Consider the following 19,423-nt stretch of genomic DNA (forward strand, 5'->3'; position numbering starts at 1 on the left):
AAATCATTGCCTGCAATTAATAGCAGAGGAAGCTCAGACTCAAGATTAGACACTTGTCTGAGGTCACTTAATAAATATCTAAGCTAGAATTCAAGCCAGGTCTCTCAGGTCCTCTCCATGGTGCTCTGCCTTTCAAGATACCTCTTATGATGCAACCATGAAGCTGTCACTGAGGTCTGGGGTGAGTCTTCAGAGACCAAATTCCATTTCTTATCTTTTTCCTTGTGGATGAAGAATTGCAGTTGGGGAAACAGAGGTTCCATAGCCATTATGTTCCAGAGTCAGGATTGAAACCTATGCCTGCCTCGGACAAAATTCAACCTCATGATGAGTATGTTCTATCACTTTCCTGGTACAAGCAAATGCAATACATGCTTGTCTCTAGTTTGATCTGGATGAAATATTGCTATTACATGTCTGAATCTCTGTTACACTTACCTTCTTCTGCTTACTTTCTGAACACTTGAAAACTCCCTAAGGCTCTGTATCTGAATTCCTAGTTTGCCTTCACTTGGTGCTCACTTTCTCCCTGGATCTTCCACCTGGCCTGCTCTAGCTGACATTCCTCCCTGATGGAGATGGGGATAATATAACCTAAGTTTATGGAGTGTTTTGCATCACTGTGAAGATATGAGATGTAGTACTAGGGTTTATTCTCATCACACTTAAATATTCCTTATAACAATCCCATAAATATAATTAATATTGCCTATGTTTCACAGATTAGCAATCAGTATCTCAGAGAGTTTAGGTAAGTTTCCTCAAGGTCACACAGCTAGTTAATTAATGGCCAATTTAACCTAATTAATAATAATAATAATAATAATAATAAGGATAATACATACATTCTTTCTACAACATGCATGCTGGGAATAATATCCACGCTTCTCATCTTCACTCGCCAACTTTTTCCTTCTTGCCCTGCAAAGAGCATGAAAAGCCCCTAGTACACTATGGCATCACCAGATAGGTATCACCATCTTCATCATTATCAATTTAAGTTGAAAACTATAAAAAAAAAACCACAAAAATATAAATCACTCTACTTTTAGAGACAGAGGAATTCATTATAAAGAAACTGAGGCCTATAGAAATAAAGTGTAATTCAGCTAGTAAGTAAGAAGGCAGAGCCTTGATTTTAGGATCTTAAAGGTTGGAAGCACATCTATTTAAAACAGGAGCAGATGGATAATTCAGATGTTAGTAGGGGAGGAATAGATAAAGACGGGAAAATGTTTAAGAGAGCTGCAAAAGAGGGGCACCTGGCTGGCTCAGTTGGTAGAGCATGTGACTCTTGATCTTAGGATTGTGAGTTTGAGCTCCACATTGGGTGTAGAGATTACTTAAAAATAAATTAATTAGGGCAGCCCTGGTGGCTCAGCGGTTTAGCGCCGCCTGCAGCCCAGGGCATGATCCTGGAGACCGGGGATCGAGTCCCACATCGGGCTCCCTGCATGGAGCCTGCTTCTTCCTCTGCCTGTGTTCTCTCCCTCTCTCTCTTTCCCTCTCTCTCTCTCTCTCTCTCTCCATCTCTATGAATAAATAAATAAAATCTTAAAAAAAATAAAAAAAAAATATTTTTAAAAGATCTACAAAAGATAGTGAAAGAGGTGCACCTAGGTGGCTCAGTGAGCTAATGTCTTCCTTCAGCTCAGGTCATGATCTCAGGGTCTTGGGATTGAGCCCCTCATTGGGCTCTGTGCTAAGCAGGGTATCTGCTTGTCCCTCTGTCCCTCTCCCAGCTCGTACACACTCTCAATCAATCAATCAATTAATCGATCAATCAAATATTTTTGAAAAGATAGTGAAAGGTTATAGAAATGTCATGGAAGTCTTAGTAAAACCTAACTAAAAACTTTTAATGGTAGTAGGCTGTCTGTATAGTTACATGTGGGTAGACAAAACAATACTTTTTAGTTCAGAGAGGTTCAGTTAAGTGTTCCCTCCTTAATAAAGAAATGTAAAAATTAAGGTGAGTATGCGTGTATGATCTTAGCAGAAGAGTGTAATGACTTGAGCGCACGTGGGCATATACATGTGACTTGGACTCTTTAGACAGGGATAGATCAGTTTGCCTGCTGAGATAAAAGAGTAGATACCCAAACACCTGCTTCACATGTTACGAAGGGAAGGATCATGACTGGATAGATTGGGGTGGACCTGGCTAAGGTGTACTGGCAAGAAAGGACTCCAAAGAACCTAATGGCCCCAGAATAACTCACTAGGAGAAAAGAGAAACACAGTGATTTCCAGATTTACATATCAAGCTTCATTCTCCCAGACTCGTGTATCCATCCTGACATCTCCATTTAATAGGTCCAAGGAATAATCTCTTGATTCTCTCTGCTCAGACCCCTCCACTGGTTTCTCATCTTGCTCAGAGTAAAAGTCGAGGTCTTTACATAGCCGCTAGTATGCTTTATGGTCTGGCCTCTGCTTGTCCTCTTATGATTCTGTTTGGTTCTCTCTGACCCTGCCACACTGGCCTCCTTGATGTTTCTCAGGCATGACAGGCATGCTCTGGCATCAGGGCTTTTGCATTTGCTCTTTTCTCTGCTTTCGACTATCACCAGATATTCACGATACCTGTCTGCTTGTTTCATTTGGATTTCAGAAACCAACCTTACTTCGAGGCCTCCTGCAAGCCACCCACCTAGAACAGCCAGAACTTTCCCTCACCACCTTCCCCCTTGATACTTTATCACTGTGCCTTATCTTGTTTCTCTTCCTTGCCCTTGTCACTATCTGACATTTTATTTTTGTTGTTGTTCATTTGCTTGTTTTCTCTCTTTCTCAATTAGAAATATGAGCTACCAAAAAAAAAAAAAAAAAAAAAAGAAAGAAAAAAGAAAAAAAAAGAAAGAAATATGAGCCACCATGTTCCCTTTTCCCAGGCACCTAATGGGCACTTGTAAGTATTTTTAAATGAATGAATAGAATGGGCACCTGGGTATGTGACCTTGGTCAACCTAAGAATCTAAGAGATTGTGATGATTGCTGCCCTGGAAAGTGGTAGGGGGCTGGTGGTGGACTGCTGTCTTGTCAGATCTCACAGGTCCAGTCTCAATAGTGACCTCATGTGGCATGAGAGTCAAAGTCAGCAGCGGGCTGACTTTAGACCCTTTACTTTTCTCTCAGCCTGGTCTGGCCTTTGTCAGTAGGACTGAGTAAGCCCCAAGGGGTCATAGGCAATTCTAGGTGATATGTTTTTAAATTTTTAATTCAACACATGCTGTGATAAGACAATGTATTCACATGGTTCAAAATGTAAAAGTAGCATAAGGTAGGTACTATCGCCCTCTCACCTCTGCTCCTAGTCACCCAGAAATCCTCCTCAGTTTTTTGTGTGGCCTTCTGGAAATATTCTATGCAAATTTAAAGAAATACATATAGAGGCCTATATATTTTCTATTTTATTTTATGCACAATATAGGATATTACACATACTGTTCTGTATCTTGTATTTTTGAAGATGAAACATCCACAGTGAAGTACAGATATTTTATGTACAATTGGTAAATTTGCCTTCCAATATATACTCATATAATCATCATCCACACCAAGACATGTATTTCTAGCACCCTGGCATCTCCCTTGTGCCTCTTCTGTTTCTCTTGAGGTCATTACTGTTCTTTTATCACTGTCTTGAATGCCATAAGGATGGAATCATGGGCTACTGTGTTCCTGCCTGTTCCACTCAAGATCATGGGCTTTTTAATATAAAGACATAACCTGTTTGTGATGATTGTATCTCATAAAGATAAAGGACATGAAGAATTTCCTCATCCTCTTTTATGATTACATGGTTTCCCTTTGCAAGAATGCCCCTATATTTTACATCACCATACGACCCTGATGCAGATGGGTGTTGCAACAAAATAGGCATAAACACTTGTGCAAGCACATCTGGTCATTGAATACAAGGGAGTGGAATTGCTAGGTCAAAGAGTGTGTGTGTGTATACTTTTGAGAAGTATGCCCAGTGTCCTCCAGTGGCATTTATAGAGATGCACAACCCCATCAACAATGCCTGAGAGTGCTTATTTCCCTCACGACATCTAAGTGCTTTCAAACTATGGAGCTTTGCCAATTTTAAAGAAAGTGTGACATCTTAGTATATTTTCTCATTATGAGTGAGATCGAACACTTCTTATTTTAAAGACATATTTTTGTAAAACTTGTACATGTAATTTGACCATTTTCTTTTTTTTTTTTTTTAATTTGACCATTTTCAATGGAATTATTTTCTCTTATTTCTCTCTGAATACCCTATAGGTATTAGGAAAATTATCCTTTTGATGTGATAGAAGTTCCAGATATATTTTCCCCATATCTCATTTGTCTTCTATTTTATTTTAGCCATTTACAAATATTTTTATGTGGTCAAATTTATTAATTTGTTTAGTTTCGGGGTTTTGTGTTATTGCTTAAAAGGGCTTCTCTACTCCTAGACTGTTAAAATAAATCATATATTTTTTTCTGGTCTTTTTATAGTTTCCTTTTAAATTATTAAACATTTTGATACTTCTAGAAGTCATTTGTGAGTAAGGTATGAAGTAGGGATCCAACATCCCCCACCCCCCGCCTGGCCCCTGACTGCACCTATCACACTCATTCTGTTTATTCATGGATCTAGTTTTCCCCAAATTGAAATGCCCCTTCTCATAAACCAAATGTCCCTATGCATTTGGGTTTATTTCATAATTTGATGTTCTGTTTATCTGTGTACCAGACTAAACTATTGTAGCTTTACATTGTTTTAATATCTGGAAGACTTATAAATAGGGGTATATCAATGTGAGGTACTGTTTTTCCTTCTAATAATGACAGCAGGCTCCATAGAAGTTAATTATAATAATTAAAGAAATATAACTATATTTGCATCTCAAATTTGGGGAACAAGACACAGTAGCCAGAGAAGAATAAAACATAGCAATAAGAAGGATCTTAGACTAAGATTCCAAAGTATATTCTTATCTCTCTCCTAACCTCCACCCCCTTTTCCTGGTGCACACACACACACACACACATGCACACACGCACACACGCACACTGCAGATTGCCTGCCTGGAGCAGACACAATAGTGTGGATGGTAACATAAAATTGCTAAGTCAGGACTTGATTGTGGAGGATCTCCCTTCCCTTCTCATCCTCTAAAAGTGATCATATAAATAACAGATTTTATAACTCAGTTTTCTTAATGATTTAGAAATTTATTTCATCTTAATTCATAATTTAAAAAATATTTTTTGAAAAAATTATTTATTGACTACACACTTATAAGAATGGCCAAAGTCCAAAACTTTGCCAACACCAAATGCCAGAGAGGATGTGGAGCAATAAGAACTCTCATTTATTGCTGGTGAGAATGCAAAATGGTATAGCCACTTTGGGAGGTTGGCAGTTTCTTACAAAAATAAACTCAGATCACATGACCTAACACATGTTCCTTGGTGTTTAAAGGAGTTGAAAATTTATGTCCACACAAAAATCTGCACACAAGTGTTTATAGCAGTTTTATTCATTATTACCAAAACTTGGATTTGGCAAGATGTCCTTCAGTAGGTGAATGGACCAATAAACTGGTACATCCAGGCAATGGAATATTATTCAGCACTAAGAGAAAATGAGCTCTCAAGTCATGAAAACACATGAAAGAAGCTTAAATGCATGCTTTCAAGTAAAAGAAGGAAATCTGAGAAGGCCACATGTTGTATGACTCCAACTATATGATATTCTGAAAAAGGCAAAACTATGGAGATAGTAAAGAAATCACTGGTCACCAAGGGTTAGGGGTAAGGGAGGGATAAATAAAACACAGAAGATTTCTATTCCACACAGTGGTATAATAGTGAATACATGTCATTATGCATTTGTCAAAACCCTACATTTGTCAGTGGGGTTTCACTGATTATAACAACTGTACCACTCTGGTGTGGGTCATTAGTAGTGAGAGAGGTTATGGGTGTGGGGGAGTAGGGGTATTTGTGAAATCTCTCTACCTTCTTTTCAGTTTTGCTGTGAACTTAAAACTACACTAAAAACCAAAGTCCGTTTAAGAATGTTTTTAAAAAAGTATTGAGTTTCCATTATATTTTAGGTTCCTCAAAGGTTGTTGGGATTAAATGATTGTCCCTGCCTTCATGGATCTTGAGAATGCCGATGTAAAGGTTAAGTGATGTCTGACGAAGGAGTCCTAAGCAGTCTTGGAGGGGAAGCAGTAAGAGTTGAAAGGGCTTTGGTGGCAGTCAGCTGTTAAGATTCTGACTACATAACTTACAGGCACAATTTTGGGCATATTTTTTGAGACTCATATGCTCGATTGCAAGAAGGAGATAAAAATGTTTCCCTTGTAATACTCTTTTGAGGATTAAATGATACATGTAAAGGGCCTAGAGTAGCACCTGGCACATAATAGGTGTTTATGAGATAACGGGTTCTTTCTACTGTTTTGTGTGCCATTCCACTTGGGCAAAACAAAGGGCAACCTAGCTCAGAGAGTATTGGCTAATACTTTCTGAATATGTAGCATGCATACCTCTGTAGAGAGCTTGCCTGGCTTTGGCAATTTCCCCCAGAATCTTCCCAGATTGCACATGTTCTTTGCAAACTATTAGACATAGACTAAACATTCATCTTCCACTTCCATGTGCCTTTCCTTGGGCTTCTCATGTTTACGTTTACCTCTTCCCTTTGGCTGAAAACTTGGCTTTGTTAAGGAAATTCCCAAGTGAAATGCTCTTCTTTTAAATTAAGAAGGTAGATGCTTTTGACAACTGAACATCATTATGATATTTATACTACGTATAATATTCCTAACATCTGCTTCTATGTCAGTTTCCCAAGGCCTAAGGTGACTAATGATATGACAGGCTGATACAAAATCAACTGTGTCAGTTTGATGCACAGCTCTGCTTTTGAGGGGAGGCATTGGAGGTCAGAGCTGAGTGCTCTTTAGCATCAGTGTGAGGAGAGACTGAATTCTGTAACCCAGACAGGAAATCTGTGCCATGTGTCTGACATCCATTCTGGATTAGATCCCCTTCTTCATTACTCCTCCAGCTCCTTGAATGTTTGCCCCTGGACAGGTAGTGTTGGGCAGTGATTAAATTCTGTGGGCTCTGGAATCTGACTGTGGGGTTCAGAGCCAAGTACCATCACGAAGACATTCTGGATCTGTATTAAATTGCTTATCCACTTTGTGGATAAAGCAACAAAAGTGGATAAAGTTCTAGGGAACTAGTTTTTTTTTATCTGTAAAATGGGCTTAATAATAGCACTTACCTCACGTGGCTGATGTGAGGATTGAGTGAATTAATGCCTAAGAAGCACGTGCTTCAAAGACAACCATACGAGATGAGTGGAATTATTAAAAGTGTTCAAAAATGCTTGATATGTTTTTCTATATCAAGACAGTTATCACACTGAATTGTAAACCTTTATTTCCTTGTGTCTTTGCCCCACTAGCCCATGAGGTTTTGGTGGCAGTAAATATGTTTTGTTCATTGTCCTATCTCCAGATCCTAGCCTTGAGCTAGCACACAATATGCATTCAATATTTGTTTCAAAAGTAACAACAGCATGGATGGCTCTTCAAGGCATTGTGCTAAGTGAGATAGGTCAAGTGAAGGCAAATACTGTATCCTATCACTTATCTGTGGAATCCAAAAAGCTTAACTGGTAAAAACAGAGTAAAATGGTGGTTACCAAGGGCTGGGGGTGGTAGAGTTGTGGAAATGATGTTTAAGGGTGCAAACTTGCAATAGTTGATAACTAAGTTCTGGAAACCTAATTTGTGCAGCATAGTGATTATAGTCAACTATACTGTACTATAAACTTCAAAGTTGTTAAGAGACTAGATCTTAATTATTCTCAACACAAGGAAAAAAGATAATTATGTGACATGAGGTGATAATTAAGTTGCAATATATAAAGGCATCAAATCAATAGATTGTACACCTTAAACTTACACAATGTCACATGTCAATTATGTATCAATTTAAAACGCTAAATAAAAAAATGAATGAATGGATAATATATCACTCTGGTCCATTGATTCAGTAGTTGTGTGGGGACTTGAGGTAGTGTGGTGTGAGTAGGCAGGAAGATGTTTCTAGAGAGATCATTCAGGTTGTATACTGAACAAGCCCAAAGACTAACATTCATGTAAACTGAAAAAATATTCTTATAAACCATAAAGAAATAATATTTTTTTCACATGAATAATTATTCTTAGAGTTGATTTTAATGACTAAAACCATTATAATATTTAAAGATTGGTATTTTTTTAAAGTTATAGTTTGGATAGGACTCAGAAATGTGATTTGTATAATATTTCTTTTCTTTTTTTAAAAACTACTTTACATTTACACTGGGACTTAGGGGAAATGCTGGAGTGGTGGGGTGTGTCTAAGTGCTCTAACCAGATTCTGAAAATGGTACTTGGCCCTCTCTGATTTGCCATGTTTCTGCTTTTGCCTACAGGGGAAGTCCAATCTGTTCTCAGACCACCAGAGCGTCTCTCTGCCTCTTCTAAAACCCCTCTGTATCGGTATGAAAGAAGATTTTTGGTCAGATGTATCCAAGGGCTGTGTCCACTTGCTGCCTTACATTTCTGCTCCTGTGCAGTCATCACACCCTTGCAGGGAGGGCTTGGTCCAAACCAGGAGGCTGGCCCTCTTCATTCTCAGTATCTTGGTGGATACATCGGGTTGGTTCTGCTTTGCACATGTGGCTGTCTTTGATATAGTCAGAAATAGGGAGCCCTTCTTACACTTACACCCCCAGGCATGAGCTTCACTCCAGCTTATTAGAGAAACTCTGAATTAGGTAATCACTTACTTGGTTTCTTTTCTACAACTTTTCATTATATGCACAGCTTCCTTAGTTAGTCATCCTGAGGGGGGAGGAGGGCTGTGTGTTAATATTTGAGAAATAAAACCCCACCCTCAAACCCCCAAATGTCATGGTCCTTGAAGTGTTATGAGAGGCCAACTGCTATGGAAGTTAAAGGCCGAGTTTCTAGAATCAGAAAGACCAGCATTGAATCTGGGCTTCATTACTCTGGGACTTGAAAATGTGTCTTAATCTTAACCTAAGTTTCAAAAAAAAAAAAAAAATCTTAATCTAAGTTACTTCATTGTGAAAGGGAAGCATGTTTGTATCTACTACATAGGGTTGTTGTGCAAATTCTGTCCGATAATGCATGTAAAGCACTTACTGCAATCAGTGTCTGTAGGAAGTGGACAATAAGTGCTAAGTAAATCATTTTAGTTTCTAATTTTGAGGACAATCAAGAGTACCTACAGCCATGCAGCATATTTTTATTCAAAAAGATAATTAAATTCAATTAAAAAAAGCTTTCTCCCAAAGTGGGATTTAGAATTAGCTGTGGATTTTAATATTTTTCTTCTCAATATGTGGACAGTTTCTGTATGGTTTATTTCCCACAGTTTTTTTTTTTTTTTTTTAACACATGTGTTCCTGCCCTTTACTTCATAGTGTCAGCACTTTCAGGTCATGGGGGACACTTAGCAGGGACAACTAAATCAGAGTTTCAGGGTCAGAAAAGATTACTGGAGAAAATGGCAACTCAGCTGGCAAGAGAGAGTTACCCAAGCATAGTGTGGGCGCAGAGGGTCTCCTGGCCAGCACCACCCACAGGAGAGAGAAAGTTTGAGTGCTGGGGGCTTGCAAGTCATTTGTTATGATTGGGGTTAAAGGAGAGAAAGGAGTGGCTCTAGGTAAGTATTCCGTCATTGGCAGGGGTTGGGTCATAGAGGGTCTATAACTGGACACGAGAGAGAGGGCTTTCTAATAAGGGCAATGGAGAATCACTGAGGGGTTTTTAATAAGGCGGCTTATATGAGAAAGTGTTTTCTTTAGAATGACTTTTCCTTACTACAGTGTGAAGAATGGGTAGAGAAAGAAAGGCAAGAGGCAATGAGACCACTTAGGAAGTTACAGGAATCAGGCTGCCAGGAGATGTTGGTGATTTACACAAACATGGTGTTCTTGGGGATGGAGAAGAGTAGGTGAATTCTAGAGATATTTTAGAGGTTAATGTATAGAGCTCCATGATTTATTGGTTAAAAGTAGTGAGAAAGAGGTGAAACATTTAAGTCTTAAGATTTAAGTAACTGGTTGATGGGGGTATCATTACTTAAGGTAAGGGCATGTTTTGTGAGAAAGAAAATAAATTACTCAGCCATTAGAAACGACAAATACCCACCATTTGCTTCAACGTGGATGGAACTGGAGGGTATTATGCTGAGTGAAGTAAGTCAATCGGAGAAGGACAAACATTGTATGTTCTCATTCATTTGGGGAATATAAATAATAGTGAAAGGGAATAGAAGGGAAGGGAGAAGAAATGTGTGGGAAATATCAGAAAGGGAGACAGAACATAAAGACTCCTAACTCTGGGAAACGAACTAGGGGTGGTGGAAGGGGAGGAGGGCGGGGGGTGGGGGTGAGTGGGTGACGGGCACTGAGGGGGGACCCTTGACGGGATGAGCACTGGGTGTTATTCTGTATGTTGGTAAATTGAACACCAATAAAAAATTATTTTATTTAAAAAAAAAGAAAATAAATTCAATTTTGTACATTCTCTATCAAAACAGGATGAAAACCAGGAGGTAATAACATGAAGCCAAGGGAAGAAGGCTTACCTAGGAGAAAGGAATGGTCACCAGTAGCAACGCTGCTGAGAAATCAAATAAAAAAGAAAGAAATCAGTAAAGTTTATCAGGGAGATCCAGGTTTCAGTTAGAAAAAAACAAATGGTGGAATTATTAAACAGGTTAAAGATGCAAAAGGGTGAAGTATCATGGGGGAAGGTTTCTAGTGCAGAGGTTTGGGAACAAGGGGAGGACTAGAAAATGAGTCTGTGAAAAGTCAAACAGCAGCATCAATAATGTTTATGGTGTGTGTACTATGTACCTTGTAAAGTGTTTTACCAGTGTTACTGAATTTGATACTCTCACTATCTCATGATGGGCACTTTTATAAGGTCCTTTTCATAGATGACAACAGAAGTTCTGAAAGATTAAATACACTTACCTAAGATCACATAGCTAGTAAGTGAGAGTCCAAATTTGAACACAAACCGTAGCCTCAGAACCCTGCTCATAACCCCCAGCTATGCTGCTGCTTAGATATCATGCACAAAACACTGTGAAGAGTAGAATATGAGAAATAACAGATGGCCACAAAGACCTGGGTCTTTGCGAGTCTGACCCTGTGAATTACATCATTTGGGATCCCTTGCAGGTTGCCTTCTGATTGGGTTCAGTCAATGAGAGATTGGTAGGCAGAAGGAGAGAGATATCTTTCCTGTTTTGATGTCCTATGTCCGGAAATAGCTGTCTACCTCTGGCAGCCCCTCCTCCTTCAGGGCACCAGTCCTCACTGAACTCTTCTGTAAGCCCATTAAGCCATAGTGGGGAGTAACTGTCCAGCTATTGCTGGCCCCTGGGCACCTCACCATCCCTTATTTATTCTCTTAACTATATGCACACCTTTCTACTTAGGGGCTTCATTAGAGTCTCCGCATTTGAATCATCTGGAAATGAATCATTTCTCCTGCAGTGACCCTGAATGATAGAGGCAGTAGCCAAGGGGTATTGGAGACATGGGGACTAAACGATTTAACTGGCAGCAAAGCCTATACACTCTATCACCATAAATAGCAGTGATGAGAGTCATAACACTCACAGTTGTTGGCACTCTACAATTTATAAAACGCCTTCACATAAGTTATATCATTTGAGTCAAGAAATAATCCCCAATAGTAGGTGTTTTTACATTTACATAAGCAAATTGAAACTCAGAAAAGTTAATTTGCCCAAGGTCTCCCAATTGGCAGAACTGAGTTTCTGAACCCAGACCTCCTGAGACCAGGACAAGCATTCTTTCTACTGCACCTCGTCTGCTTTCCATTTGTTAGTGAGGTGGCAGGATGCCTTTTCTGTATAAAGCTTCCTGCAGTGGGCAGGCAAAGAACGTCTAAATCATGTCAGGAATCCCCAAGGATGCAGTGCATTTCACATGTAGCTAAATTCACATGAAACAAAAATTCCCTCCATCTCCTGGGACCTGTCTCACTGCGTGTAGGATGAAGAAGACTAATAAAGTATGCCAGCTTCACCAACAGTATCAGTGTAGAATGGGAACTGATAAACAGTCTCTGGGGGGCTGAAAATAACTGGAAAAAATTCTAAAAATCACCCCACAATGCCAGGAGATCATGCTGATGATTTCATTGAGCTTAATCCTTGGGTCTACACCCCTTTCCCCACATATTGGGCATTTCTTCTATGACTGTTGCTTATTTCTCAAGATCAGTACTAACTGACCATAGATGCACATTTGAAAACATCTTTTAAGAGCCTATTCTATGCCAGATGTTTTCACATGCGTGATCTCATTTGAATTCCATAGTAGCCCAGACAGGTGAAGTGTCTTTCCTCAAGGCTGTAGGGCTAGTAAGAGGATGGAATAAAACCTAGGTCTCCTGGTACTTTTCAGACTATAAAGCCTTCAGTTCCACTGCTATCCATGAGAAAGCAGCTCCTGCAATTTCTTGCTCATTTAAAAATTAATTAATTAATTAATTAATTAATCAATCTATATATCTGAATTATAATTGACATAAAATGTTAGTTTCATGTGTACAAGATGGTTGTTTGATATTTGATGGTTATTTGATATTGTATTATTATACATTATGAAATAATGTATGAAATAATCACCATGATAGGTCTAGTTACCATCTGTTACTATATGAAATTATTTCAACATTATTGACTATATTTCCTATGCTGTACATTACATATTGGTGACTTATTCATTTTACAACTGGAATTTTTGCCTCTTCTTCACATAATTCACACATACCCACATCGCATCCCTTCTGACAACCATCAGTTTGTTCTATGTGTTTATGAATCTGTTTCTGTTTTGTTTGTCCATTTGTTTTGTTTTACTTTTTTAAATTTTTAATTTTTTTTCAATTTTTTTAATTGAAATTCGATTTGCCAACATATAGTATAACACCCCATTGCTCATCCTATCAAGTGCCCTCCTCAGTGTCTGTCTTGTGTTTTAGATTTTACAGAAGTGAAATCATATAGTATTTGTCTTTCTCTGTCTGACTTATTTCATTATTATATACCCCTTAGGTCCAGCCATATTGTTGCCTATAGCAGGATTTCATTCTTTTTAATAGGTGAGTAATTGCTATTTTACTCATATTTTAAAAATCCATTCATCAATGGATGTTTTTGCCGCTTTTATAACTTGGCTATTGTAAATAATGCCGCAATGTACATGGGATGCATGTATCTTTTCAAATTAATGTTTTCATTTTATTTAGACAAATACCCAGAAATGACATTGCTGGATTGTATGCTAGTTTTATTCTTAATTTTTTTAGAGATCTCCAAACTATTTTCCATGATGACTGCATCAATTTACATTCCTACCAACAGTACACATCTTTGTCAACACTTATTATTTATCTTTTTGATAATAGCCATTCTGACAGGTGTGAGATGATAGCTCATTGTGGTTTTAATTTTCATTTCCCTGATGATTAGTAATGTTGAGTATATACTCAATACTGTATACAGATGTATATACAGTATTTTTCTTTAGAAAAATGCCTTTTCAGATAGATCCTTTGCTCATTTTCTAATCAGGTTTTTGTTCTGTTATTGAGTTGTATGGGTACTTTATATATTTTGGCTACCAACCCCTTTTTGGTTATATCATTTGCAAGTATCTTCTTTAATTCAGCAAATTGTCTTTTGGTTTTATTGATGGATTCCTTCATTATGCAAAACCTTTTAGTTGGGGGATCCTTGTGTGGCTCAGTGGTTCAGTGCCTGCCTTTGGCCCAGGGCGTGATCCTGGAGTCCCAGGATTGAGTCCCATGTCAGGCTCCCGGCATGGAGCCTGCTTCTCCTTCTGCCTGTGTCTCTGCCAATCTCTCTCTCTCTCTCTCTGTCTATCATGAGTAAATAAATAAAGTCTTTAAAAATAATAAAAATAAAAAACCATACAAAACATATCATATATGTTTAAAAAAAAAGAACCTTTTAGTTAGATGTAGTCCCATTTGTTTATTTTTTTTCCCTTGCATGAGGAGTCATATTCAAAAACATATTGTTAAGAGTGATGTCGAAGAGCTTACTGCTTATGTTTTATTCTAGGAGTTTTATGGCTCCAGGTCTTGCATTTAAGTCTTTAATCCATTTTGAGTTTATTTTTGCATTTAGTGTAAGAAAGTGGTCCGGTTTTATTTTTGTATGTAGCTGTCCAGTTTTCCCAACATGTTTAAGGGAAACTGAAAGAAGAATTCAGTTCATGAGGTTGAAACTGTTGATTCAATCTAGGAGTGTAGGGAAGGGACTCTGCTGAATAAATAGGGAATAAGGCTGATGACATGGAGATTTGTATTTTCAAAATTCCAAATCCAAGTCTTCCTTTCATCTTTCCCTTGATGCTTAGAGAGAAAAGAAGATGTCTAAATTTGTTTGTTTGCTTATTTTTGGATTATGAGAAAATAGACTTGGAAAAGCCCTCCACTAAAAGCTCCTGAGAGTTGTTCTAACCCAGTGCTCCAGTCTGAGCAGAATAATTCCCTTAAAGTGACCATGACAATGCAATCAATATATACTAGCCATTATTCTTTTTATTATTGTTTGTTGCCTCAATTATTGAAATAATGTACTAGCTTCAGGGTTTATAACCTTCTTAACTAATGGTTCATCCAGATATCATTCTTGATGTCTTCATTCTTGGATTCTTCAATCTCCAAGTGTGACAATAACAGCCTGAACGTGGCAGTGGCAATGAAGATGCAGAGACCCTTCTGTTCAATAAACTTCTAGATGTTTAGCATGGAGTACAAGTCTTCTCAGTTTGACCCAAAATTATGCTCTTGCCATGTACGTTACCTGCTTATGATTCTCCTCCATGCACACCGAGCTACAGTTGCACCAAATTATTCAAGCTCCTTGAATATACCATATCTTCATGGTTCTGTGAGATATTCTTGCAGCAAACTCTCATCATTTTCCATTTGAGGAATGTCTGTGTTTAGTTTAGAACCCAGTTAAATCACTTTTCTCCAGAGTCTTCCTTGGTTCCCTCCTCTCATTCCTACTGCTCTAGAACTGATTACTCCTTTTATTGTGCTCCTTAAGTATTGACATCTTACCTTTAGCATAGGGCTTATCATTTATAGAAAGCAAACTATTTGCATTCCTGACACCAATAAACTCTCCTCAAGAGAAATAGCTGTTCTAAAGTAGGCACTCAGTGGAAGCCAATGTCTGAGTAAGGAATTTAATTCTCATTTCCTGTGTGGAGGATTCTAGTATTTGATAATTCTCTGATCCTCACGAAGCATTCCAGATTGTGGTTACACAACGGCAATTTATATCTTTGCTTTCAGATAGGACCAAACTTTGGCTCGATGCCTAACAATATAGTGGACATAAATTAACAGTGGAGCAATTTACAGTCTGTCATGTCTTATTGCTTAATGAATTTGTCAAAAATCATATTACTCTGAAAATTATGGCAAGCAGGGTCCATGGGGCTTATGTCTTTAAGAACAAGATTGTTCCAGCCTCACTCAAGCAAAACTGCTTCACTACGTTCCTCTTTTTAATGTGGACACCAGAATCTCTGAGCACTTCTGTTTATTTATCAAATCTCTGTTGACTTTCACTTTGCATTAGGACTACCAGGGATGACCTTGGCCAGTTTGCAAATCCTCAACCCCAGTCCACCTGCTGTCAGAGCCAAATAGGATTTAGGAGTCTCTTAAACTCCTGATTCTATGCTAATATGATGTCATCCATTTCTGGCTTATGCTTACCCTATACTTTATTACTCATTTTTCAAACAAAGCCAAAGTCTTGTCCTTTGTAATGAGGGCACCAAGTAGAACCCCCTATTAGCTCTGCCCCAACTGTTCCTTCATCCTCTTCCTCTTTTCCCATCTATTTACTCTCCAACCTCTTAGTCTTTGTTCCTCTTTTTTTCTCAGAATATGAATCATTTTTTAATGATGCTATTTCATGGGATAAAGAATCAGATAGTCTTGGGTTCCTCTAGGCACTACTTTCCTCATTTGTAAAATGAGATTAACAACTAACTCATTGGGCTAGTGTGAAGATTAGGGTGTGCCTGGCATCCATCCATCCATCCATCCATCCATCCATCCATCCATCCATCATCCATTTAAAACTCATTCATTCATGTTGTAAATATTTGAGAACTTAAAATGGGCCAGGCCCAAGGCTTGTTACTTAGATGGATAGTTGAACTTAGGCTTTAGTGTCAAGGACCTTGGTGACCACTGGGAGGATGGACAAATTAAAAAATAACTAAAAACTAAGATGGGAAGTTGAATGATTGAGACATGTTCAGACAAGTTGACAGTTTCACAGTGATCTTCGCAGGGCTCCTGGAAAGTGCGTGGAGGGCTGCCAGAGCTCTGTTCTGGAGGGAGAACTGTCCTTAGGTTTGAGGCCATAGTTAATACTCAGAAATGATGATGGCGCTGCTGGTGGGAGCAACAGCACTGGCAATAGTGGTTTTGATTGTTGTTATCATATCTCTGTTAGTTTCTATCTTTCCTGTCTCTGTTACTCTTTCAGTTCTTTTTGCAAGGCTCTCTCTATCCTTTACATTTCTGCATTTCTCTTTTCACACCCTATCTATCTTATAATTCTTTTGGGAGCATGTAACTATGGATTAACTGATGGCCGATTAAAACACAATTGGATCTTTTTATTATGTATTTTTCCTAAGGAAAAATTACCCCAGTGGCACCTGAACATATGGAAGAGCCACGGCTGGGTTGCAAACCAGTGGGGGCTGCCCCATGAAGGTGGCAGATGCCCCGGGGCAGCTCCCTGGCTCATCCCGTGATCTGTCTGGTTGGCCAAATGGAAGCAGGCCAGGCACCTAACAGTTAACTGTGATGCTTTTTTCCCCATTTCAATGTTTTTTTTTTAATTTTTATTTATTGATGATAGTCAGAGAGAGAGAGAGAGAGAGGCAGAGACATAGGCAGAAGGAGAAGCAGGCTCCATGTACCGGGAGCCCGACGTGGGATTCGATCCCGGGTCTCCAGGATCGCGCCCTGGGCCAAAGGCAGGCGCTAAACCGCTGCGCCACCCAGGGATCCCTTTTTCCCCATTTCATTTCAATCTCTTTGTTCCATGCAACCAAAGAGCTAATGCCTGGCGAATTTATTATGACCCATTGTTTGGCTTGTGGAATAAACCGATTCTTCCCCTTTCTGTGTTCTGACTCCCCCTTTTGTCTGCAATTTTATTTTACGGTTCTTTTTGTACACATCCAACACATGCTGAGGTTATTGAAAAGCACAAATTACACAGAATTCAATTTGCATATCTATTGAGGGTCCAATCCCAGAGTCCTTAGTCAGGCAAAATGCCCATTGACTCTTACCTCCTTTACTCTGCTCCTTCTTGGCACCAAAACCTGCAGGCTGCCCCTCTGCTGTTTCTAGCAGACCTGGCAAATGGCCTTCATGAATGGTTTCAGCAGAGTCACACCATAGAGGACAACGAGTTGGGTTTTTGTAAACTTCCAACAAAGTCACTCAGAATATCTTCATGGGCAAGGTAGATAGAGAGAGGTCAGATGACAGCTAAGTGGGGTCAATTTAGTACTGGTGTGACCAAGAAAGTACAGGTGTTGGAGTCACTCAGGGTTATGTGTGAATCCCTGCTCTGTCAATTACTTGCTCTAAAAAAAGTTTTATTTTAACATAGCTGTCAGTTCACATGCAGTTGTAAGAAATACAGAGAGGAGTACTCATGTACCTACATCCTGTTTCTCCCATCCTTTGATTTTGACCTTGGACAAGGTACTTAATTTAGCTAAGTCTCATTTTCTTCACCTGTAAAATGGAAGAAATAATAGTACATAGTGTATGAGATTGTTTTGAAGATCATCTGAGACCATCTATGAAACAACCTGGCATAGAACTTGTACTCATACTGTCCTCAATAAACAATTATTTTCCTCAGAATAAATGATGATAGCCTAATAATTCTGATCATTGAGAAATATTAACCTTGAGAGAGTGGTTGGCAGTATATTTATAGTTTAGATCTAAATCCTGCTGTCATGAAAAATAGCATATGTATTTAAATTTTGATGTAAGAATGATGTTTTGTAGAAAAAAATTTAAAAAATAGAATAACATAAAAAATCTAGAATCCTAATACCCAGTTAAAATGATTGCTAACATCTTGTTATGTATCTCTCATGAGTATAATTGAAACAACAAAAAATGTGATCATAGTTCTCATGGTCCTTCATAACTATTATTTTAGGGCTGAGTGATGTTGTGCAGTAAGGAATACCACATTTTATTCACCTTTCGAAGGTGTTCAATGTCTTGCAGTATCTTTCCTTTTTTCTCCTCCTCCTCCTCCAACTTCACCTTCAACTCTTCCACCTCTTCTTCCTCTTCCTCCCTTTTTAAAAAACTTATGAAGAGATCTTTATTAAATATCCTGTAAAATAATCTTTGTGCTCATCTCTGATTATTCCCCCAGTGTCCATTTCTAGGAATAAATAATTATGGCTCAAAGAGTCTCCACATTTTATAGTTTTTGATGCATAGTAAACCACATTAGTATCAGTTATTTAGGTCAGTGATTCTTTAATCAGGGTGCATAGCAAAATCATCTTTTAAATCCTGTACTTCTGAGGCTTTACCTCTGGAGATTTTTTCCTGAGGGATCTGGCACATTTAAGTTGCTCCCAGGGGATTCCCATACACATATTTGCTTGGGTACCATTGGCTGAGAGGAAGACAAAGGTAAAATGTGAACAAAAGGAGATCCCTGGGTGACTCAGTAGTTTGGCACCTGCCTTTGGCCCAGGGCGTGATCCTGGAGCCCCCGGCTCGAGTCCTGCGTCGGGCTCCTGGCATGGAGCCTGCTTCTCCCTCTGCCTATGTCTCTGCCTCTCTCTCTCTCTATGTCTATCATAAATAAATAAATAAATAAATAAACAAACAAACAAATAAATAAATAAATAAATCTTTAAAAATATGTCAACAAAATTTTCAAATGACAGGAGGCTGGAAAGAATTAATTAGGCGATAATATCGGTTTTCCCAAAGATGTCCATATACTGGAATAATGGAAGAACATGCTATGGGGACTTACTGTATATGGAACACCCTCTGTAAGCTCCATGCTCTATTGCCATAGCAGATAGATTATCTGGATGATTGTAGTAATCCAGGCAGGAATGTGTTCTCCTATTTTACAGATGAGGAAATTGAAACTTCAGCATTTGCGGAGCTGAGTTTGGCTTTTTATCTCCAAATCTTGTGCTTTTTAATTTTTCCATACCACA

General features: G+C 38.6%; 1 long non-coding RNA gene across 5 annotated transcripts in view; it reads left to right on the forward strand.

The window, feature by feature from the left end:
• The window catches only part of LOC119871878, a 280,228-nt gene that overhangs the window by 110,954 nt on the left and 149,851 nt on the right, over positions 1–19,423 (forward strand). For all 5 annotated transcript variants that reach the window (XR_005359688.1, XR_005359689.1, XR_005359687.1 and 2 more), the window contains 2 exons: positions 8,486–8,552; positions 13,183–13,229. This is a non-coding gene — a long non-coding RNA (uncharacterized LOC119871878). The remainder of the gene's footprint in view (positions 1–8,485; positions 8,553–13,182; positions 13,230–19,423) is intronic.

Source organism: Canis lupus, chromosome 5 (assembly GCF_011100685.1).
Source record: "Canis lupus familiaris isolate Mischka breed German Shepherd chromosome 5, alternate assembly UU_Cfam_GSD_1.0, whole genome shotgun sequence".
Lineage (NCBI taxonomy): Eukaryota > Metazoa > Chordata > Mammalia > Carnivora > Canidae > Canis > Canis lupus.